Source organism: Haliotis cracherodii, unplaced genomic scaffold, assembly GCF_022045235.1.
Source record: "Haliotis cracherodii isolate W230 unplaced genomic scaffold, xgHalCrac1.p SCAF_11, whole genome shotgun sequence".
NCBI lineage: Eukaryota > Metazoa > Mollusca > Gastropoda > Lepetellida > Haliotidae > Haliotis > Haliotis cracherodii.
In genome coordinates this window covers 10,219,134-10,245,574 of record NW_027266266.1, presented here as the reverse complement: position 1 = coordinate 10,245,574, position 26,441 = coordinate 10,219,134, and positions in this window count along the sequence as shown.

Genomic DNA, 26,441 nt, shown 5'->3' with positions numbered 1-26,441 from the left:
GCAACAAAGAAAGAAACAAAGAAACTCTACTATCTCTCATATATACAGTTTCACCAGAATGGTGTTGAACTGGGTACGTCGTGGTAGTACTGACCTTGGTTGGGGTATCCAGGGTACCTCCCTCCGGGATACACATCCGATTTCTGACCGCGGTACGGATACTGGTCGTACACAGAACCGGAACACAACAGCACGCATGCGCATATCAGGGCAACAGACAAGATGGATGCCATAGTTCAGATTCTGAAAGAGATGAATTATCTTTAGCTGTTTTCAAATGTTTTGACAAGACGACATACAACTTCGATATCATCTACACATTGTAGGTCGTAATACAAGATATTCTTTGTTAAGACCGCAACCGAATACAGAAGTTCAAAAGCAGACATCTAGATGAAACCACACCTTCTTAAGATGGCTTTGCTATATAGGAAAGTTTATTTACAAAGCCCCAAACCCAAACAGATTATATTTGCATTTATCTAGCACTTGGATGTCAACATATATCAAAAGCTTCAAAGTTTGAACAGCGTAAATAAACGTGCTTGTTTCTGACAAATTTCCTTGTATTACCATCTAGCAATACACCAATGTCGAAGTTGTTTGCAAATGAAAGAAGAAAAGACTCACCAGAAAGTCAACAATCAGTCTGAAGAGAAAGTTGTCAGTGTTCTGGAAAAGGCACGCGGGTCTTATATACACGTTGAAGTTTTTCGATGCATTATCTTATCATAAATTTTTTTGGCATCATGCGCCTACAGCCTGAAAAATTATTTCGCTGGTCATGTCACGGTAGACTGCCCCGCGACAGGGACAAAAGATGGTGTTATAAGTTGTGAGGTCTTCCGCGATAGATTTTGTCAGCTGTCATTTCTTTTTTGATTGCTCACGTGAAACATGACAACACTATAAGGAAACACTCATAGGATGGTAGCTATCGTTTTCTGTACATCGGTTCTTCTACATATGATTGCGAAAAAGCCTGTTCACTTCTTCACTCTCCTCCGATAGTATTGTTTCCGTTGGATTCCTGATAGAATTGACCCCCGGTACCTGTCCATGCTGTCGATTTGTTTATTTGTTTGATTGTTTGTTGTTTAACGCCGTACTCAGCAATATGTCAGCTATATGACGGCCGTCTGGAAATATTCTAGTCTTGAATATTCAGAATATTGCTTAGCTCGGCGTAGACAGATCTTTAGCAACCCATGTATGCCCTAAAAGGCGACTTTGCTTGTCGTAAGAGGCGACTGATGGGATTGGGTGGTCAGACTCACTGACTTGGTTGATGCATGTTATCGATCCCAATTGCATGGATCGATAAACATGATGTCAATCCCTGGATTGCCTGGTCCAGACCCGATTATTTCCAGATGGCCGTCATAAAGCTGGAATATTGCTGAGTGCGGCGTAAAACAACAAACAAACTATTGCTATAGTTATTATTTATTGAAATCCATAAGAGATGATATTCAGTATGCGTATGAAGTACATGTCTAATTAATGACAACAGTTTTCACAATAAAGGACACAGTTGCAACTATATGTCAATTCCCTTGACCACCACACATAAATGAGTGCATTAAATGCAGCTCAGCCGAATGCTGTACCTGACTTTGAGTTCACCATGTACGCTCGAATATGGCGGCGAGTTCCGCTACATTCAAATCATCAACATTCATCAAAATGTTTTTCTCTAATGTAGAAACAGCTGTATCACTGTCGAATTAGCAAGCTCATGAAATAAATATGAATTGCACTGTTTAGCCATGTAAATAAGATAAGAACGAGATAAAGCTTTCCTGGTCTATCAATTCCAACACTGTCACAGCCTTTCCTGGTGATAACTTAAGGTGACGAATAAAAGCTCGATGTCATTGATGTTTTTTGCATGATTGGGTGCAAACCAGCGTGTCATGACGTACCACATAAAATCGCTAACGAGGGACCACGCCTCACAATCTTGAGCTATGAGCTAGACGTTGTTATTGCAGCCAGCTGTGCAACTGATAGTGTTTACAGTAAGAAGATTACTGTATTTACTTGTTACATATTGCATGACAAATAGGCGAATTCGGTTTAACGTCACATTGGACAGTATTTCAGTCATATCTCGGTGTGTCAGCTTGTTTTGGGAGGAAGTGATCCAGGTCTTAGGAGTTGACATCTTTGGTGGAACCCATCACCATCATGTTGTTTTCACAATATATTGTTACCATAGTAGTGGCCCGGTAGATATCACAGCAGGGGCCTGATAGTACTGATTAATCTTTTACGTTCCTCGATAAGCCTCTAGGGTGTATAGTTAGCCAACGCCATGCGTTGTCGATGTGTGTGTGTCATTAGTTAGTAGCTATAGGTGCTCCCGTTCGATTCCCAAACCCCGGACAACCCATTGTGAATGCGACTTCACAATTGTTGGTACCTGCGTTAACTTGGTTGACCAATACCGGATTATATTAACAGATTGAATTCGGTTGACCAAAGTTGCCCACACCTACTCAAGCCCTGGGATACGATACTCTGTCAAAGCCTCGTCAAAGCTAATTAGTCTTAGTGATTGATTCAGTCATGAATAAAAGCATTCAATGAATATAATTAACTAGGCATTGATAGTATAGATATATTCTAATGTGTGTTAGGGTAATTTACTTTCGAATATAGTTATATAAACTGTGAGACAAAAAAAACTATACCTCTCAGTTGATTTTTTCATCTGCTTTTTATATTCATTTGAACATATCTTAAGTTAGCGATATTATATAAAATGGACTGTACTGTACTAGTCAAAGAGTACTTTGAACATAATTTGATTTAAAACTTCTAAAAATATATTCAAAATCCGCCAAATACACAACTGCTGATGGGTGTCTTAGACATCTTATTAACATAATAAATTGTCCCTTCTTTTATCCAACATTTCAAACATGTGGTCGTGTGGTTGCCAATCCATTTCTTACCCCGGTGAATTGTATTTTAACAAAATTATCCAACCTCAGATTACTTTTTACAAAATGTTGCAGGAATGAGTGATGCTTAAACAAAACTAATCAAATTTAACAACGTTTCTTTCAATTTTAAATTACGTGAAATAAACCAACATTGGTATACTTTCTTTAACCTCTCAGTTTAAATCCTTTAGAATCAACGTTGACGCCCAGAAACTTCCTACATTGTAACCATATCAGGAATCATGTCTGGCTCAATAATCATACTGTTGTAGTGTTATAACAATGATTACTACCCTCCTGGTTGAGATCCAGGTGGTAAGATACTAAATCCGTACATCACACGTGTATCGTACAAGGTTGACATCGTTTTATTCGTTTTGATTGGATAACCCTTGACCTCTGTCACACTGGAACTACTTTTTTCATTCATAAAAAAAATCACGAGACGTCATTCTATTTGCAACTACAATGCAGAATTGAAGAAATGAGAGACATTTACTCACACTTTATTAAACCAAACAAGTTGGTCACACGCATCAACTTCGCTTTGCATTCTATATTAGTTATGCACAGAGCTGCTACAGACATTATATAATAGAGCTTATCCATTTGCAATGTATTACTACCGATCGATAGATCGAGGGTCCCTATGAGCGTGAAGGCACCCAACCAATTTCTCGACTTTCAATTTTATTTAACATGTAGGGATATGCGTGGATAAATGACGTCAGTTTTAACTATCTGGATATATATCGGGACTTACGTTGGATGCTCACATCGACTCAGGACCACACATTCATGAGATGTATGTGATTATCTTACGTATGTAATAATGGCTACATGTCTACAGCATATCAAACGTGCACATACATATCAACATCAACCAGTCTCGATTATCTGACGGAACAGTTTCCACTGTGTGTAAATAAATTATATAAATATAGCAATATTACAAGAGCGATTAAGGCTATATTCATTTCCTTGCAGCTTTGTCTTGTCACCTGGCTTTGAAGATTTAAATGTTCACCAGGTGACACCACACGGAGTGCACGCCAAAAAGGAGCAATGTCTTGCTTACAGCAGAGGCGACACTTGCGTTCCGCAAATATGGTAATTATGAATATTATTTGAGGAATAAATATATAGCAGGGAATACCTGCGTCCTTCGTGTAACATGTTACAAAAAACATGTATTCATATTTGTATTTATCCTTGAAAAAATATATAATTGACTCTGTAACTTTTCCATTGATGTTCCGTTCTGAAACTGGAAATCTTTGCTATAGTGGGTCCACATATCATTGCACGATCATAACAGTTCCAACAGGCAATACAAGCTGATGTGTGTGTTTGACTTTCACTAAGACCGCCTCCATGGTCAGGTGGAGAGCGGAAGGTTCGGGGTTCGATCCCTGGACACGTCATACCAAAACACGTTAAAAGATGGTACTTGTTGTTACCCTGCCTGGTGCTCGGCTTTAAGGCGCTAAAACAAGGACTCGTCGGCTTGAAGTCAGTATACTGTGTCTGAGTGGGGTATTCATGTTTAACTGCGGCATGGTATCTCAATGGGCTAGCACTTTAAAATCGGCATTAGTCCAGACCAGTTCAAGCAGGCACACACACACAAATGCATGTACGTCGTTATATAAGTATAATAATCTCGAACACGACGTTAAACCTCACCTGACATACACTAAAGTACGTATATGCACAACTATTTGTAACAGCCATCTAAATATGTTAAACAAAACAAAACTACTTATAAAATATACAACGTTTATTTCTTGTAATACGTGCACATTGCATAGTTCAGATGCCGGATTCTGGGCTGCCTGTGGTACCCCGCCATTTCTGAAATACACAAGATCTTGGTTATTACAAAATGAACACACAAAATGCCAGTATTACACTATTTGTCGTCACGTCATATGTCAGACTTCAAGTCCTCGTCTATCATATTGTAACGAGCGATAGGATAATGGATTGGTCTAAGGCCTCGCGATTCACTCTGCATATCCACAATCCATACCTCTTTCCACTGTAGTGACTTCAAATAGCCAATTAGCAACAAATATATTCCTTTGTCCATCTTCGTGATTTGAGGTCACTTGGTCACTGAGTTTCCAGCATTAAGCTGACAATTTACCTACTCACCCAAATAAGACTACCTCTGTCTGTCTGGAGACTCTACCGACTTGTAAATTCACAAACAGTTTCTTAATACTTAAGTTTGAGATGACGGATTGAGTCATACAAAGGAAAGTATAAGTGAGTGAGTATGGTTTTACGCCGCTTTTATCAATATTCTAGCAATCACGGCGGGGGACACCGGAAATGGGCTTCACACATTGTACCCATGTCGGGAATCGAACCTAGGTCTTCGGCGTGAAGAGTGAACGCTTTAACCACAAGGCTTACTCCCGCCCCAAGGAAAGGATAATTTGAACTATGTATGGAAACTGTTGTAGGAATAATATTGACTTCTTTCAAACTGTTCTACATTTGTATTCAGCTAATTGTATTGTAAAATTGTTAGATAATAATAACGAATGTTAATAAACATCGGTTCTAAATATATGAACATGTTGACTTATATGGTATTGACCGATGAACACTCGACAGTGCAAGGCCAATTTAAATGGCTTGTGCAATGTATTATTATAATACTATTAATATTTTCAATACCTTATGGTTAATAGTTCTTCTGTGTGGGGTATTTTGGGTAGTACGGGTATCCTGTCGGGTAGTACGGATAGTGGCTTAGGTAGCTACCATCATCATAAGATGGTACAGATCGTCGGTACCCTGGTCAAGGTAAAGCAAGATGTTATAATTATGTCAGATACATCATGAAGACAATGACAGGATGCCTTAGTTAAAACACGTGTGTGTTGTGATATTAGATAATTCATTGGGAAGAGACGTAAATATTACATCGACACTATTGACATAGTTGTATCCATATAATATAATAGAAAGTTTATTTTATAAAATTTACATGTGGCACTGATTACTTACTTTCATGTAATCCCGTTTGCAAGTGATAATGTTTGTGATATAAATGATTGCAATATAAATAAACATTGTATTTAAATTTACGAAAAGATACATGATTTTTAAGACCAAATTCCATTATATAACAAATGTTATATTTGGGATGACACTTTTTCTGTAAAGTACAGATTCCTGTACTTTTGTGGGTTGAGTCCCATCCAGGATTCGAACCCAAACTGCCAGAGTGAGGCACCTAATCACCAGCACACAATGTCAGCTTCCACAAAAACGAAAGTCCGACAACTGGCAGGCAAGCCAGGGATGGGACTCAACCAAAACACTTTACTTAGAAAGTGTTATCCCAAACATAACTTTTGTTTTATTTGACCATTTTTTAAATGGCATTGTGTACTAGTATTCACACAAACTCCATACTATTATGATATGATATGAAGAAGAATATTTATTACTCACTTCTGTAATATCCTCCATACTTATCTGGAAGAAATCATATACAGTGTAGAGGTGTATATATTTCAGTTCGCATACATTCAGCCATCAAAACATCATTGACTATGCACTAGTGGTAAGATGGCAGTGTAAAGGCATTGGCGAACGATAGCTGTATTAGCCATCCAAAAACAGGATCTTCCACAGGAGATATCTCCGAGGATGACTGAAATTATATAGTAAAACTTTGCACACCTTTCTGATGTCATCTGTTTCATGATGTCACAATCAAATGGAATTCCAAAACGTTCTGCCACTGTTTGTTTGTTGTTTAACACCGCACTCAGCAATATTCCAGCTATATGACGGCGGTCTGTAAATAATCGAGTCTGAAGCAGACAATCCAGTGATTGACATCATGAGCATCGATCCACGCAGTTGGGATCGATGACATGCATCAATCAAGTCAGCAAGCCTGACCACCCGATCCCGTTAGTCGCCTCTGACGACAAGCATAGTCGCCTTTTACGGCAAGCATTGGTTGCTGAACGTTCTGACACTGAAGCTTGTTAGCTGTACTTTTACACGCAAGGCCCTAGATATGGTTATTGGTGTTTACAAACTGAACAAGAGGCGCAAGAATGACTTGGGATGATAAATTGAATCTTACCCTCGAATGGTCATATAATAAAAGTATTAACACTCGTCCATAAAAGTTAAAAAGTCCCGATCGGCAAGGCACGGATGTTAAATATTTTTGATTTGTATTAAAATATATGATATTTATCGACACTCGGGCGAGGTTCTGTTTGTGTGCGTCAAGTCTTTGAAATGTAATGTGACGAATTTTAACACACCCATCAATATAATTGAAGCATCATTTTCAATAATATCTATGCGTACAGTGAAGAAACATCCCCGTAGTTCATAATACTGTTGCAGTTTACCTTTAAGAACATATTTCAACTGGAAATCAAAACAATTAATCGATCCTCCAAATTATTGCTGTGTCAGTCAGCATAAGGATTTCAATATATCGTCATTTTTGTTAAATGGCTTTTCGTTAAGATTCATAGCTTATGTGTATATAACTTCCCCCATTTACTACTATAACTGCATCAGTTGCTTAATGTTGTATCGTGGATGCATACATGCCCAGACAAACCTTTAACCTTGTTTTCTGAATTCGACGAAAATCGCACCAGCACCCACTACTTTCTATTTTCCCACGACTATCTCTCTCTCTCGACCTGTGAAGATCCAGGTTAGAATAGGTCTTCAGCAACCCATGCTTGCCGTAAAAAGTGACTATGCTTGTCATAAGAGGCGACTAACGGGATTGGGTGGTCAGGCTCGCTGACTTGGTTGATGCATGTCTTTGTATCCAATTAGCGTAGATCGATGATTGTCAGGTCCAGACTCGATTATTTAGAGCCCACTGTCATAAAGCTGTCATATTGCTGAGAGGGGCGTTAGACAACAAAGCAAGAAACAAACTCTACTATCTCTCATATATACAGTTTCACCAGAATGGGGGTTGAACTGGGTACGTCGTGGTAGTACTGACCTTGGTGGGGGTAGCTGCCGGTAGCTCAGAAGGAGACATCTTGATGAAACCACACCTTCTTAAGGTGGCTTTGTTGTAAAGGTAAGTTCATTTACAAAGCCCCTACCCAAACATTACATTTGCTTTTAGCACTTGGATGTCAACATATATGAAAAGCTTCAGTAAAGTTTGAACAGCGCAAAGGGTGTTTCTTTGACAAATTGTCTAGTATTACCATCTAGCAATACACCCTTGTTAAAGGTGTTGAACTGGGTACGTCGTGGTAGTACTGACCTTGGTTGGGGTATCCAGGGTACCTCCCTCCGGGATACACATCCGATTTCTGACCGCGGTACGGATACTGGTCGTACACAGAACCGGAACACAACAGCACGCATGCGCATATCAGGGCAACAGACAAGATGGATGCCATAGTTCAGATTCTGAAAGAGATGAATTATCTTTAGCTGTTTTCAAATGTTTTGACAAGACGATATACAACTTCGATAGCATCTTCACATTGTAGATCATAATACAAGATATTCTTTGTTAAGACCGCAACCGAATACAGAAGTTCAAAAGCAGACATCTAGATGAAACCACACCTTCTTAGGATGGCTTTGTTATATAGGTAAGTTCATTTACAAAGCCCAAAACTCAAACAGATTATATTTGCATTAATCTAGCACTTGGATGTCAACATATAACAAAAGCTTCAAAGTTTGAACAGCGTAAATGAAGGTGCTTGTTTCTGACAAATTGTCTAGTATTACCATCTAGCAATACACCAATGTCGAAGTTGTTTGCTAAGGAAAGAAGAAAAGACTCACCAGAAAGTCAACAATCAGTCTGAAGAGAAAGATGTCAGTGTTCTGGAAAAGGCATGCGGGTCTTATATACACGTTGAACCGACGAGACTTTTTTTCGATGCTGGTCATGTCACGGTAGACTGCCCATTATTTCCAGACGGCCGTCATATATGTGGAATATTGCTGAGTGCGGCGTAAAACAACAAACAAACTATTACTATTGTTATTATTTATAGAATTCCATAAGAGATGATATTCAGTATGCGTATGAAGTACATTTCAAATTAATGGCAACAGTTTTCAGAATAAAGGACACATTTGCAACTTCGTATATGTCAATTCCCTTGACCACCACACATAAATGAGTGCATTAAATGCAGCTCAGCCGAATGCTGCACCTGGCTTTGAGTTCACCATGTACGCTCGAATATGGCGGCGAGTTCCGCTACATTCAAATCATCAACATTTATCAAAATGTTTTTCTCTAGTGTACAAAACTGCTGTATCACTGTCGAATTAGGAAGCTCAATGCATGAAAGAAATATGAATTGCACTGTTTAGGCATGTAAAGGACGAGAACAGAAAACTTTCCTGGTCCATCAATTGCAACATTGTTACAGTCTTTCCTGGTGATAATTTACAAGTGATGAATATTGCATGAAAAATAAGTGAATTTGGTTTAACGTCATATTAGACAGTATTTCAGTCAAATCTCGGTGTGTCAGCTTGATTTGGGAGGGAGTGATCCAGGTCTTAGGAGTTGACATCTTTGGTGAAACCCATCACCACGGGTGTGGTGATGAAACAAGAAACATCATCAAGGCGAATCTGGTATCCATCCATCCATCAATCATGTTGTTTTCACAATATATTGTTACCATAGTAGTGCCCTGGTAGATATTACAGCAGAGGCCTGATAGTACTGATTAATCTTTTACGTTCCTTGATAAGCCTCTGGAGTGTATAGTAAGCCAACGCCATAGGTGCTCCCGTTCGATTCCCAAACCCAGGACAACCCTGGTGAATGCGACTTGACATTTTTTTGGTACCTGCGTTAACTTGGTTGACCAATGCGGGATCATATTAACAGATTGACTTCGGTTGACCAAAGTTGCCCACACCCAATCAAGCCCTGGGATGCGATACTCTGTCAAAGCCTCTTCAAAGCTAATTAGTCTCAGTGATTCATTCAGTCATGAATAAAAGCATTCAATGAATATAATTAACTAGGATAAGTGTATTCTAATGTGTGTTAGGGTAATTTTATTTTCGAATAAAGTTATATAAACTGTGAGACAAAAAGAACTATACCTCTCAGTTGATTTTTTTCATCTGCTTTTTATATTCAGTTGAACATATCTTAAGTTGGCGATATTATATAAAATGAACTGTGCTGTACTAGTCAAAGAGTACTGTAATGGTCAAAATGTTTAATTCTATTTTCTATCAGCTATGATAGCTTCACTGGTTAAGGAGGTATCAAATCTGGTTTCTACAATAACCTCAAATTATGTATTACATATAACAACAGCAATATACAATATTAAATAATTGTTATGGTTCGGATGTATATTTAATTTCCTGGGTTTGAATGTTATGTTTAATTTTTTGATGATGTGCCAATTTTACATCAACCCTAATAAGAAGGGAGATAAGCACAGATTGGTGTGGTCATGTCACCATGTGCTTTAAGCAGCATGCATGAGGAAGTCATGCTAGGAGCCAGTGAAGTCTAAAGTAATGGTAAGGCACATTTAGTCACTCATTTGAAAATTCATCAATAGGAATTTGTTTATAAATGCATCTTCTTAATTTCTACCATACACAGTATCTTAATTCTTCATAATTGAGGGTTTGTTGCTGGTTTAGACTTGGCTCATGGAAATACACCCTAGACTTCAACTTTGTTCATAAATATTCTCATGGCCTAAAGTTATGAAAGGTATATGAAATATTAAGCTTCCTGTTTATTTAGTGCAGTTAAGGCATTGTTTCTGTACATTTTAGTGGAATATTATGTACTTAGTGCAATTTCCAGGTTTGTGTTGTACACCTTATTGTTAAATGTTCATGCCTTTGTAAAGTAAACAAGCCCAACCTAGTATAATACTGTTGTATTATGAAATTAATGTGTAAATTTAGGAAATTCAAAAGCCATATACTCAATGAAATCCTTTGTATTTTTTACAGTTAATCTAATGTTTGTACATGAGAGTTGAGACACAAGAATAAGAAAGAATAAAGAATCAAGATTGTTTGGAACTTCATGTTGTAATCAACAAGTACTTTGAACATAATCTGATTTAAAATTTATTAAAATATATTCAAAAAACACAAAATGCACAACTGTTGATGGGTATCTTAGACATCTTATAAACATAATATATTTTCCCTTCTTTTCTCCAACATTTCAAACATGTGGTCGTGTGGTTGTCAATCCATGTCTTACCCCTTTCAATTCTATTTTAACAAAATTATCAAACCACAGATTACTTTTTACAAAATGTTGCAGGAATGAGTGATGCTTAAACAAAACTAATCAATTCTAACAATGGTTCTTTCAATTTCAAATTACATAAAATACACCAACATTGGTATACTTTCTTTTACCTCTCAGTTTAAATACTTTAGAATCAGCTTTGATGTCCAGAAACTTCCTACATTGTAACCATATGGGGAATCGTGTCTGGGTCAATAAATCATAGTGTTGTAGTGTTATAACAATGATTATTACCCTCGTGGTTGAGATACAGGTGGTAAGATACTAAGTCATACGTGTATCGTACAAGGTTGACCTCGTTTAATTCGTTTTGATTGGATAACCCCTGACCACTGTCACGCAGGAACTACTTTTTTCATTCATAAAAAAATCACCAGACGTCATTCTATTATATAAACTTTGAGATAACATTATTTGATTTAAAACTTGTAAAAATATATTCAAAATCCGCAAAATACACAACTGCTGATGGGTATCTTAGACATCTTATAAACATAACAAAATTTCCCTTCTTTTCTCCATTTCAAACATGGGGCTGTGTTGTTGCTAATCCATTTCTTATCCCGGTCAGGTGGGAAGATACTACATCCGTACATCACACGTGTATCGTACAAGGTTGACCTCGTTTTATTCGTTTTTATTGGATACCTCCTGACGCCCTTCACACCGGAACTACTTTTTCATTCATAAAAAAAATCACGAGACGTCATTCTATTTGCAACTACAATGTAGAATTGAAGAACTGAGAGACATTTACATACACTTTATTAAACCAAACAAGATAGTCACACGCATCAACTTCGCTTTGCATTCTATATAAGTTATGCACAGAGCTACTACAGACATTATATAAATATAATATAATATATCTATTTGCAATGTATTACTACCAATCGATAGATCGAGGGTCCCTATGAGCTTGAAGGCACCCAACCAGTTTCTCGACTTTCAATTTGATTTAACATAAAGGGATATGCGTGGTGAAATGAAGTCACCAAAACTATCTGGATATATATCAGGACTTACGTTGGATGCTCCGGTTGTGCCATCAGTGTCCCCTTCGAGGTGTATTTTGTGGCACTGTTTCATACACGACTGCACGACTAGATCACTCAAAGTGAACAGCTCTGATACAAATCATTCGACAACTCCGTGAAAGTGTGTCTGACTTCTGGTTTTGTGGCCCAGAACATCCCAATAACAATAACATGCCCAAGCATAAATCACGGTTGTCTTTTCTTATTCCGATGGTGACTTTGGCCTTCGTTCGAAGCTGTCACTGACACGCCAACAGACTTGAGTTTGTTGGTTTTGACGTCTTCAGTATCGGGTCGTACAGTTAACATGAATGTCTTTCTGATTTCCCTCTTCCAAAACGGTAGGACAGGATATAAATTCCGCTTATAGATCAAAGAAACCGCAAAATTTTGATAGCACAGCCAGGAACTCAGGTGGTACGAGTGACCGACTGTTTGTCCGATTTTCAAAGCTCAGCGCGAACTGACTTTTTGTATTTTCTTATAGGTGTCTTGCGTACTAACAACAATGCCTTTGAATTACCATAAGTTGAATAAATTCTTAAAATAAGATCTTGTGGGTTGTTGCTGTCATGTTTGCACACACAACATCAGGAACATGTTGTTAATGCCTATGCAAAGAAATGTCAACAATGCCCATATTTGGCCATATTTCATTATTCATGTGCAACCAGATTTGCAACCGGTTTCAGTGTGATCTGTCAACGAAAGAAAGTTTTATGTTTTTACACTTAGATACATATTTTGACGATGGTAATAAATAAATTACCACACTCAGTGTAGTATTCTCTATTTATGTTTGTATTGAGGGGTATCTCAATCCGCTACAGATAAATAAACAAGGGGAGGCCACTCTGTACATGTGGCGGTTACACCATCAGTAACCCATTAACAATGATTCATCTTTCCCTGAGGCTGCTGCTCTCCTGGTTGATGAAGATATGGATACATCCACACCTGCACGACAATCCTCACCACTACTTCTACCATCCTCCCAACCACGTTTACGACCGTCTTCAACATCATCGACTCGGGACCACGTGCACGCATTCATGAGATGTATGTGATTATCTTACGTACGTAATTATGGATACATGTCTACAGCATATCAAACATGCACATTCATATCAAACATCAACCAGTCTCGATTATCCGACGGAACATTTGCCACTGGGTGTAAATAAATTCTATAAATATAGCAATATTACAAGAGCGATTTTGACAATATTTATTTCCTTGCAGCTTTGTCTTGTCACCTGGCTTTGAAGACGTAAATGTTCACCACGTGACCCCACACGGAGTGCACGCCGAGAAGGAACAACCCCTTGCTAACAGCCGAGGCGAGATTTTTCAGAAATATTATAATTATGAATACTATTTGAGAAAGAAATATGTAGCAGGGAATACTTGCGTCCTTCATGTAACATGTTACAAAAAAACATGTATTCATACTTGTATTTATCCTGGAAAAATATATAATTGACTCAATAACTTTTCAATTGATGTTCTCTTCTGAAACTGTAAATCCTTGTTATTGTGGGTCCGCATATCACTGCACGATCATAACAGTTTGAACAAGCAATACAAGCAATACATGGTCTAGAAGAAGAGCGTCCGCCCGGAGAGCGGAAGGTCCGGGGTTCGATCCCCGGACACGTCATACCAAAAAACGTTAAAACATGGTACTTGTTGTTATCATGCCTAGCCTGGCTTTGAAGACTTAAATGTTCGCCAGGTAATTTCACACGGAGTGCACGCCGAGAAGGAACAATGCCTTGCTAACAGCAGAGGCCACATTTGCGTTAAGCAAATATGGTAGTTATGGATATCATTTAAGAAACAAATATGTAGCAGGGAATACCTGCGTCCTTCGTGTAACATGTTACAAAAATCTTGTATTCATATTTGTATTTATCCTTGCAAAAATATATAATTGACTCTGTAACTTTTCAATTGATGTTCCATTCTGAAACTGGAAATCTTTGCTACAATGGGTCCGCATATCATTGCACGATCATAACAGTTCCATCTGGCAATACAAGCTTATGTCTGTGTTTGACATTCACTAAGACAACCTCCATGGTCAAGTGGAGAGCGGAAGGTTTGGGGTTCGATCCCCGGACGCGTCATACCAAAACACGTTAAAAGATGGTACTTATTGTTACCCTGCGTGGCGCCCGGCATTAAGACGCTAAAACAAGGACTGGTCGGCTTGAAGTCAGTATACTGCCTCTCGGTGGGGTATTCATGGTAAACTGCAGCATGGTATCTTACTGGGGTAGCATTATAAAATCGGCATAAGTCCGGACTAGTTCAAGCAAGCACACACACACACACACACACACACACACACACACACACACACACACACACACACACACACACACACACACACACACACACACACACACACACACAAATGCATGCACGACGTTATATAAGTATAATTATCTTGAACACGACGTCAAACCTCACCTCACATACACTTAAGTACGTATATGCGCAACTATTTGTCAGAGCCACCTAAATATGTTAAACAAAACAAAACTACTTCATCAATATACAACGTTTATTTCTTGTAATGCATGCACATCGCAAAATTCAGATGCCGGATTCTGGGCTGCCTGTGGTATCCCGCCATCGCTGAAATACAAAAGGTCATGGTTATTACAAAATGAACACACCAAATGCCAGTATAACACTATTTGTTGTCACGTCATATACGTCCTCGGCTATCATATTGTAACGGGAGATAGGATAATGGATTTGTCTAAGGCCTCGCGATTCACTCTGCATATCCACTATCCATACCTCTTTCCACTGTAGTGACTTCGAACACCCAATTAGCAAGGAATATATTCCTTGGTCCATCTTCGTGATTTGAGGTCACTGGGTCACTGACTTTCCAGCATTAAGCTGACATTTCGTGAACCAGTGGAGCAATTTACCTACTCACCCAAATAAGACTCCCTCATTCTGTCTGCCTGGAGACTATACCGACTTGTAAATTCACACACAGTTTTCTAATACGAAAAGTTGAGATGACGGATTGAGTAATACAAAGGGAAATATACGTGAGTGAGTATGGTTTTACGCCGCTTTTATCAATATTCCAGCAATATCACGGCGGGGAAATGGGCTTCACACATTGTACCCATGTCGGGAATCGAACCCGGGTCTTCGGGATGACGAGCGAACGCTTTAACCACGAGGCTAACCCCCGCCCCTAGGAAAGTATAAGGATTATTTAAGCTACTAATGGAAACAGTTGTAGGAATAATATTGACTTCTTTCAAACTGTTCTACATTTGTATTCAGCTTATTGTATTGTGAGATTGTTAGATAATAACAACGAGTGTTAATAAGCATCGGTTCTTAATATATGAACTCATCATGAACATGTTGACTTATCTGGTATTGACCGAGGATAGCTTGAGAGTGCAAAGTCAATTTAAATGGATTGTGCGATGTATTAATAATAATGTTATGAATATTTTCAATACCTTATGGTTAATAGTTCTTCTGTGTGGGGTATTTTGGGTAGTACGGATATCCTGTCGGGTAGTACGGGTAGTGGCCTGGGTAGCTACCATCATCATAGGATGGTACAGATCGTCGGTACCCTGGTCAAGGTAAAACAAGATGTTATAATTATGTCAGATACATCATGAAGACAATGGCAGGCTGTCTTAGTTAAAACACGTGTGTGTTGTGATATTAGATAATTCATTGGGAAGAGACGGAAATATTACACTATTGACACATAGTTGTAGCCATATGAAATATCAGAATTAATATTATAGAAAGTGTATTTTATAAATGTTACATGTGGCACTGATTACTTACTTTCATGTAATCATGGGATATAAATGATTGCAATATAAATAGATATTGTATTAAAATTTCCGAAAAGATGCGGGAATTTAAGACCAAATTCCATATTATAAGAAATGTTATATTTGGGATGACACTTTTTCAGTAAAGTAAAGATTCTAGTACTGTTTGTGGTTTGGTCCCATCCAGGATTCGAACCCACACTGCCAGAGTGAGGCACCTAATCACCAGCACACAATGTCAACTTCCACAAAATACGAAAGTCCGACAACTGGTAGGCAAGCCACGGATGGCACTCAACCCCAAAACGTTCTAGAATCTGTACTCTACTTAGAAAGTGTTATCCCAAACATAACCTTTGTTACATTTGATCATTTTTTAAATGGCATTGTGTACTAGTATTCACACGAACTCTATACTATTATGATATGATATGAAGAAGAACTTGGAATATTTATTACTCACTTCTGTAATATCCTCCATACTTATCTGGAAGAAATCATATACAGTATACAGACAGGTGTATATATTTCAGTTCGTATACATTCAGCCATCAAAACATCATTGACTATGCACTAGTGGTAAGATGGCAGTGTAAAGGCATGGCGAACGATACATAGCTGATAATAAGTGTATTTGCCATCCAAAACAGGATCTTCCACAGGAGATATTTCTTGGGAGATATCTTCGATCATGACTGACATTACATAACAATACTTTGCAGACCTTTGTAACGTCATCTGTTTCATGATGTCACAAAACGTTCTGCCACTGTTTTTTGTTTAACACCGCACTCAGCAATATTCCAGTTATATGACGGCGGTCTGTTAATAATCGTGAGTCGTGGGAAAGTAGAAAGTAGCGGGTACTGGTGCGAGTTTCGTCGAATTCAGAAAATATGTGTATCAAATTGTCGTAGATCGATAGCTGGAATAATGCTGAGAGCGGCGTTAGGCAACAAAGAAAGAAACAAAGAAACTCTACTATCTCTCATATATACAGTTTCACATGAAGGGTGTTGAACTGGGTACGTCGTGGTAGTACTGACCTTGGTTGGGGTATCCAGGGTACCTCCCTCCGGGATACACATCCGATTTCTGACCGCGGTACGGATACTGGTCGTACACAGCACCGGAACACACCAGCACGCATGCGCATATCAGGGCAACAGACAAGATGGATGCCATGGTTCAGATTCTGAAAGAGATGAATTATCTTTAGCTGTTTTCAAATGTTTTGACAAGACGATATACAACTTCGATAGCATCTAAACATGACAGATCAAGATATTCTTTGTTAAGACCGCAACCGAATACAGAAGTTCAGAAGCAGACATCTAGATGAAACCACACCTTCTTAAGGTGGCTTTGTTGTAAAGGTAAGTTCATTTACAAAGCCCCTACCCAAACATTATATTTGCTTTTAGCACTTGGATGTCAACATATATAAAAATCTTCAAAGTTTGAAGAGTGTAAATAAAGGTGCTTTTTCTGACAAATTTGCTAGTATTACCATCTAGCAATTCAATACCCCAAGTTGTTTGCTAAGGAAAGAAGAAAAGACTCACCAGAAAGTCAGCAATCAGTCTGAAGAGAAAGATGTCAGTGTTCTTGAACAGTCACACGGGTCTTATATACACGTTGAACCGACCAGAAGTTTTTTGGATGCATTATGTTGTCATAAATTATTTGGAATCATGCGTCTACAGCCTGAAAAAATATTTTGCTGGTCATGTCACGGTACACTGCCCAGTGACAGGGACAAAAGATTGTGCAATAAGTTGCGAGGTCTTCCGCATTGGATTTTGTCAGCTGTCATTTCTTTTTTAATTGCTCACGTGAAACACGACAACACTATATGGAAACACTCATGGGATGGTAGCTTTCGCTTTCTGTACATCGGTTCTTCTACATATTGTTATAAGGTTTAAAAAATGCACATCAAAAACATTAGAAAATGGTAACAAATATAACCGTTATAGCTGCAATGAGGAGTTGCACTAGATACAGTTTGTGACACAGCTTTGAGTTCGGAAGGAATCAATATATAAAAGACATTTCACATTTATCACAAGTGTATTCTGAACATTTCATGATTATCATTGGATTGGTTCCTGGTTATCGTCCATTAGTTAATGAAACAAATAGAGAGTTTCAAGGTATATTTCCTTTGGAGCTTCCGGGTGCGAGTCACGAAATCAATAGAGAGATGAGCAATCTGGCACGTAGGCTTCTGTATTTTTCCGATTACGACACACTTGAGTTCATGGTCAGATCTAACTTTTAACGAATCAAAATGAAGTATTGTGACATGTGACAAAGACAGGCCAGGCCCGAACCCTATAGAATGATACCTTCAACATTAGGAGAGGAGAGGGCGGTTTGCAATCGATCGAGTCGAATCCCGATCGTTCTAAGTTTACCCTAGTTAGTGACGAGTCTGGCTGGTCTGATCCCGTTCTGTATTGATAGATGGGGTGAGAGTAAGTAAAACTATATGAGTATAAAGCTGGTGTTGCGTTTCTTTATTATGCGAGTATGAATGTTGATAGAGACAACTTGGAGTAAGCGTTGTTAGACCAATCACTCCTTGACGTAACCGAGCCGCTGCGGACACGGCGAGTTGCAATGTCATGGGGTAATTGACCATGATGACCAGGAACAGCAATACATTTAGTGACTGTAGCAGGGTCGCACTGGACGCCCGAAAGCATTTACGACATTATGACTGCGAAAAATCCTGTTCACTTCTCCACTCTCATCCCATAGTATTGTTCCTTTGGATTCCTGATAGAATTGACCCCAGGTATCTGTGTATGCTGTCGATTTGTTTATTTGTTTGATTGTTTGTTGTTTAACGCCGTACTCAGCAATATTCCAGCTATATGACGGCTGTCTGGAAATATTCGAGTCTGGAATATTCAGTGTGCCGCGTAAATAGATCTTTAGTAACCCCTGCATGCTCTATAAGGCGACATTGCTTGTCGCAAGAGGCGACTGATGGGATTGGGGGGTCAGGCTCGCTGACTTGGTTGATGCATGTTATCGATCCTAATTGCGTGGATCGATGCTCATGATGTCAATCACTGGATTGTCTGGTCCAGACTCGATTATTTCCAGACGGCCGTCATATATGTGGAATATTGCTGAGTGCGGCGTAAAACAACAAACAAACTATTACTATTGTTATTATTTATAGAATTCCATAAGAGATGATATTCAGTATGCGTATGAAGTACATTTCAAATTAATGGCAACAGTTTTCAGAATAAAGGACACATTTGCAACTATATGTCAATTCCCTTTACCACCACACATAAATGAGTGCATTAAATGCAGCTCAGTCGAATGCTGCACCTGACTTTGAGTTCACCATGTACGCTCGAATATGGCGGCGAGTTCCGCTACATTCAAATCATCAACATTCATCAAAATGTTTTTCTCTAATGTAGAAACTGCTGTATCACTGTCGAATGAGCAAGCTCATGAAATAAATATGAATTGCACTGTTTAGCCATGTAAATAAGATAAGAACGAGATAAAGCTTTTCTGGTCTATCAATTCCAACACTGTCACAGCCTTTCCTGGTGATAACTTAAGGTGACGAATAAAAGCTCTATGTCATAGATGTTTTTTGCATGATTGGGTGCAAACCAGCGTGTCATGACGTACCACATAAAATCGCTAACGAGGGACCACGCCTCACAATCTTGAGCTGAGGGCTAGACGTTGTTATTGCAGCCAGCTGTGCCACTGATAGTGTTTACAGAAAGAAGATTACTGTATTTACTTGTTATATATTGCATGACAAATAGGCGAATTCGGTTTAACGTCACATTGGACAGTATTTCAGTCATATCTCGGTGTGTCAGCTTGTTTTGGGAGGAAGTGATCCAGGTCTTAGGAGTTGACATCTTTGGTGGAACCCATCACCACGGGTGTGGTGATGAAACAAGAAACATCATCAAGGCGAATCTGGTATCTATCCATCCATCAATCATGTTGTTTTCACAATATATTGTTACCATAGTAGTGGCCCGGTAGATATCACAGCAGGGGCCTGATAGTACTGATTAATTTTTTACGTTCCTCGATAAGCCTCTGGGGTGTATAGTAAGCCAACGCCATGCGTTGTCGATGTTGGTGTGTCATTAGTTAGTAGCTATAGGTGCTCCCGTTCGATTCCCAAACCCCGGACAACCAAAAACAAAATTATCCAACCTCAGATTACTTTTTACAAAATGTTGCAGGAATGAGTGATGCTTAAACAAAACTAATCAAATTTAACTACGTTTCTTTCAATTTTAAATTACGTGAAATAAACCAACATTGGTATACTTTCTTTAACCTCTCAGTTTAAATCCTTTAGAATCAACGTTGACGCGAAACGAAACTTCCTACATTGTAACCATATGAGGAATCATGTCTGGCTCAATAATCATACTGTTGTAGTGTTATAACAATGATTATTACCCTCGTGGTTGAGATCCAGGTGGTAAGATACTAAATCCGTACATCACACGTGTATCGTACAAGGTTGACCTCGTTTTATTCGTTTTGATTGGTATAACCCCTGACCTCTGTCACACCGGAACTACTTTTTTCATTCATAAAAAAAATCACGAGACGTCATTCTATTTGCAACTACAATGTAGAAATGAATAAAGGAGAGATATCTACACACTTTATTAAACCAAACAAGATAGTCACACGTATCCACTTCGCTTGGCACTCTATATTAGTTATGCACAGAGCTACAACAGACATTATATAATAGAGCTTATCCATTTGCAATGTATTATTACCGATCGATAGATCGAGGGTCCCTATGAGCGTGAAGGCACCCAACCAATTTCTCGACTTTCAATTTCATTTAACATAAACGGATACGCGTGGTGAAATGACGTCACCAAAACTATCTGGATATATATCAGGACGTTGGATGCTCCGGTTGAGCCATCAGTGTCCACATCGAGGCGTATTTTGTGGCATTGTTTCATACACGACTGCACGACCAGATCACTCAAAGTGAACAGCTCTGATACAAATCTTTCGACAACTCCGTGAAAGTGTGTCTGACTTCTGATTTTGTGGCCCAGAACATCCCAAATGCGAACAATAACATGCCCAAGCGTAAATCACGATTGTCTTTTCTTATTCCGATTGTGACCTTGGCCTTCGTTCGAAGCTGTCACTGACACGCAAGCAGACTTGAGTTTGTTGGTTTTAACGTCTTCAGTATCGGGTCGTACAGTTAACATGAATGTCTTTCTGATTTCCCTTTTCCAAAATGGTAGGACAGGATATAAAATCAGCTGATAGATCAAGGAAACCGCAAAATTTTGATTGCACCGCCAGGAACTCCGGTGGTGCGAGTGACCGACTGTTTGTCCGATATTTAAAGCGCAGCGCTAACTGACTTTTTATATTTTCTTATAGGTGTCGTGCGTACTAACAGTGCCCTTGACTTTCCATAAGTTGAATAAATTCTTAAACTAAGATCTTGTGGGTTGTTACTGTCATGTTTGCACACACAACACCAGGAACATATTGTTAATGCCTATGCATGGAAATGTCAACAATGCCCATATTTGGCCATATTTCATTATTCATGCGCAACCTGATCTGTCAACGAAAGAAAGTTGTATGTTTTTACACTTAAATACATAATTTGACGTGGATAATAAATAAAATACCACACTCATTCTCTTACGAGAACGAGTGTAGTATTCTCTATTTATGTTTATATTGAGGGGTATCTCAATCCGCTACAGATAAATGAACAAAGGGAGGTCACTCTGTACATGTGGCGGTTACACCATCAGTAACCCATCAACAATGATTCGTCTTTCCCTGAGGCTGCTGCTCTCCTGGTTCATGCAGATATGGATACATCCACACCTGCACGACAATCCTCACCACTACTTCTACCATCCCCCCAACCACGTCTACGGCCGTCTTCACCATCATTGACTCAGGACCACCATTCATGAGATGTATGTGATTATCTTACGTAAGTAATAATGGATACATGTCTACAGCATATCAAACGTGAACATACATATCAAACAAACACGCATCAACTTCGCTTGGCATTCTATATTAGTTATGCACAGAGCTACTACAGGCATTATATAATAGAGTTTATCCATTTGCAATGTATTACTACCGATCGATAGATCGAGGGTCACTATGAGCGTGAAGGCACCCAACCAATTTCTCGACTTTCAATTTCATTTAACATAAAGGGATACGCGTGGTGAAATGACGTCAGTTTTAACTATCTGGATATATATCGCGGCTTACGTTGGATGCTCGCATCGACTCAGGACCACGCATTCATGAGATGTATGTGATTATCTTACGTATGTCTACAGCATATCAAACGTGCACATTCATATCAAACATCAAACCAGTCTCGATTATCCGACGGAACAGTTGCCACTGGGTGTTAATAAATTCTATAAATATTGCAATATTACAAGAGCGATGTAGGCAATATTTAATTCCTTGCAGCTTTGTCTTGTCACCTGGCTTTGAAGACATAAATGTTCACCACGTGACCCTACACGGAGTGCACGCCGAGAAGGAACAACGCCTTGCTTACATCCGAGGCGAGACTTTTCGGAAATATTATTATTATGAATATTATTTGAGAAACAAATATGTAGCAAGAAATACTTATAATTGACTCTATAACTTTCCAATTGATGTCCTTTTGTGAAACTGTAAATCCTTGTTATTGTGGGTCCGCATATCATTGCACGATCATAACAGTTCCTACAGGCAATACAAGCTGATGTGTGTGTTTGACATTCACTAAGACCGCCTCCATGGTCAAGTGGAAGAGCGTCCACCCGGAGACCGGAAGGTCCGGGGTTCGATCCCCGGACGCGTCATACCAAAAAACGTTAAAACATGGTACTTGTTGTTACCATGCCTAGCGTCTGGCTTTGAAGACTTAAATGTTCACCAGGTGACTTCAAACGGAGTGCACGCCGAAAAGGAACAATGCCTTGCTAACAGCAGAGGCGACACTTGCGTTTCGCAAATATGGTAATTATGGATATTATTTGAGAAAGAAATATGTAGCAGGGAATACCTGCATCCTTCGTGTAACATGTTACAAAAAACATGTATTCATATTTGTATTTATCCTTGAAAAAATATATGATTGACTCTATAACTTTTCAATTGATGTTCTGTTCTGAAACTGGAAATCTTTGCTATAATGGGTCCTCATATCATTGCACGATCATAACAGTTCCAACAGGCAATACAAGCTTATGTCTGTGTTTGACATTCACTATTACCACCTCCATTGTCTAGTGGAGAGCGGAAGGTTTGGGGCTCGATCCCCGGACGCGTCATACCAAAAAACGTTAAAAGATGGTACTTGTTGTTACCCTGCCTGGCGCCCGGCATTAAGACGGTAAAACAAGGACTGGTCGGCTTGAAGTCAGTATACTGTGTCTCGGTGGGGTATTCATGTTAAACTGCAGCATGGTATCTCAGTGGGCTAGCACTATAAAATCGGCATTAGTCCGGACTAGTTGAAGCAGGCACACACAAATGCATTATCGTTATATAAGTATAATAATCTTGAACACGACGTTAAACCTCACCACACATACACTTAAGTACGTATATGCGCAACTATTTGTAAGAGCCATCTAAATATGTTAAACAACACAAAACTACTTCATCAACATACAACGTTTATTTCCTGTAATGCATACGCATCGCATAATTCAGATGCTGGATTCTGGGCTGCCTGTGGTACCCCGCCATCGCTGAAATACACAAGGTGGTGGTTATTACAAAATGAACAAACCAAATGCCAGTATTACACTATTTGTCGTCACGTCATATGTCAGATTTCAAGTCCTCGGCTGTCATATTGTAACGGGAGATAGGATAATGGATCGCGATTCACTCTGCATATCTACTATCCATACCTCTATCCACTGTATACTGACTTCTGTCAAACTGTTCTACATTTGTATTCAGCTAATTGTATTGTAAAATTGTTAGATAATAATAACGAATGTTAATAAACATCGGTTCTAAATATATGAACCCATGATGAACATGTTGACTTATGTAATATTGACCGAGGAACACTCGACAGTGCAAGGTCAATTTAAATGGAATCTGCAATGCATTATAATACTGTTATTAATATTTTCAATACCTTATGGTTAATAGTTCTTCTGTGTGGGGTATTTTGGGTAGTACGGGTATCCTGCCGGGTAGTATGGATAGTGTCTTGGGTAGCTACCATCATCATAGGATGGTACAGATCGTCGGTACCCTGGTCAAGGTAAAACAAGATGTCATAATTATGTCAGATACATCATGAAGACAATGACAGGATGCCTTAGTTAAAACACGTGTGTGTTGTGATATTATATAATTCATTGGGAAGAGGCGTAAATATTACATCGACACTATTGACATGATTGTATCCATATAATATTATAGAAAGTTTATTTTATAAAAGTTACATGTGGCACTGATTACTTACTTTCATGTAATCCCGTTTGCAAGAGATAACGTTTGTGATATAAAGGATTGCACTATAAATATACATTGTATCTAAATTTACGAAAAGATACATGATTTTTAAGACCAAATTCCATTATATAACAAATGTTATATTTGGGATGACACTTTTTCTGTAAAGTACAGATTCTAGTACTTTTGTGGGTTGAGTCCCATCCAGGTTTCGAACCCACACTGCCAGAGTGAGGCACCTAATCACCAGCAAACAATGTCAGCTTCCACAAAAACGAAAGTCCGGCAACTGGCAGGCAAGCCAGGGATGGGACTCAACCAAAAAACTTTACTTAGAAAGTGTTATCCCAAACATAACTTTTGTTACATTTGACCATTTTTTAAATGGCATTGTGTACTAGTATTCACACAAACTCCACACTATTATGATATGATATGAAGAAGAACTTGGAATATTTATTACTCACTTCTGTAATATCCTCCATACTTATCTGGAAGAAATCATATACAGTATACAGACAGGTGTATATATTTCAGTTCGTATACATTCAGCCATCAAAACATCATTGACTATGCACTAGTGGTAAGATGGCAATGTAAAGGCATGGCGAACGATGGCTGATAATAAGTGTATTTGCCATCCTAAACAGGATCTTCCACAGGAGATATCTCTTGGGAGATATCTCCGAGGATGACTGAAATTACATAACAATACTTTGAAGACCTTTGTGACGTCATCTGTTTCATGATGTCACAATCAAATGGCATCCAAAATCGTTCTGCCACTGTTTGTTTGCTTGTTGTTTAACACCGCACTCAGCAATATTCCAGCTATATGACGACTGAAGACCTATTCTAGCCTAGATCTTCACAGAGAGAGCGAGAGAGAAAGAGAGAGAGAGAGAGAGAGAGAGAGAGAGAGAGAGAGAGAGAGAGAGAGAGGATCGTGGGAAAGTAGAATGTAGTGGGTGCTGGTTTGAGTTACGTCGAATTCAGAAAATATTTGTTGCCAATTGTCGTAGATCGATGCTCATGGTGTCAATCACTGGATTGTCTGGTCCAGACCGCCGTCATATAGCTGGAATAATGCTGGGAGCGGCGTTAGACAACAAAGAAAGAACTCTACCTTTCTCTCATATATACAGTTTCACCAGAATGGTGTTGAACTGGGTACGTCGTGGTAGTACTGACCTTGGTGGGGGTATCCAGGTAACGTCCCTCCGGGATACACATCCGATTTCTGACCGCGGTACGGATACTGGTCGTACACAGAACCGGAACACACCAGCACGCATGCGCATATCAGGGCAACAGACAAGATGGATGCCATAGTTCAGATTCTGAAAGAGATGAATTATCTTTAGCTGTTTTCAAATGTTTTGAGAAGACGACATACAACTTTGATAGCATCTACACATGACAGATCATAATACAAGCTATCCTTTGTTAAGACCGCAACCGAATACAGAAGTTCAAAAGCAGACATCTAGATGAAACCACACCTTCTTAAGGTGGCTTTCTTGTAAAGGTAAGTTCATTTACAAAACCCTAAACCCAAACATTACATTTGCTTTTAGCACTTGGAAGTCAACATATATGAAAAGCTTCATTAAAGTTTGAACAGCACAAATGGTGTTTCTTTGACAAATTGTCTAGTATTACCATCTAGCAATACACCCTTGTTAAAGTTATTTCCAAAGGAATGCAAAAAGACTCACCAGAAAGTCAGCAGTCAGTCCGAAGAGAAAGATGTCAGTGTTCTGGTGTCCTGGAAAAGGCACGCGGGTCTTATATACACGTT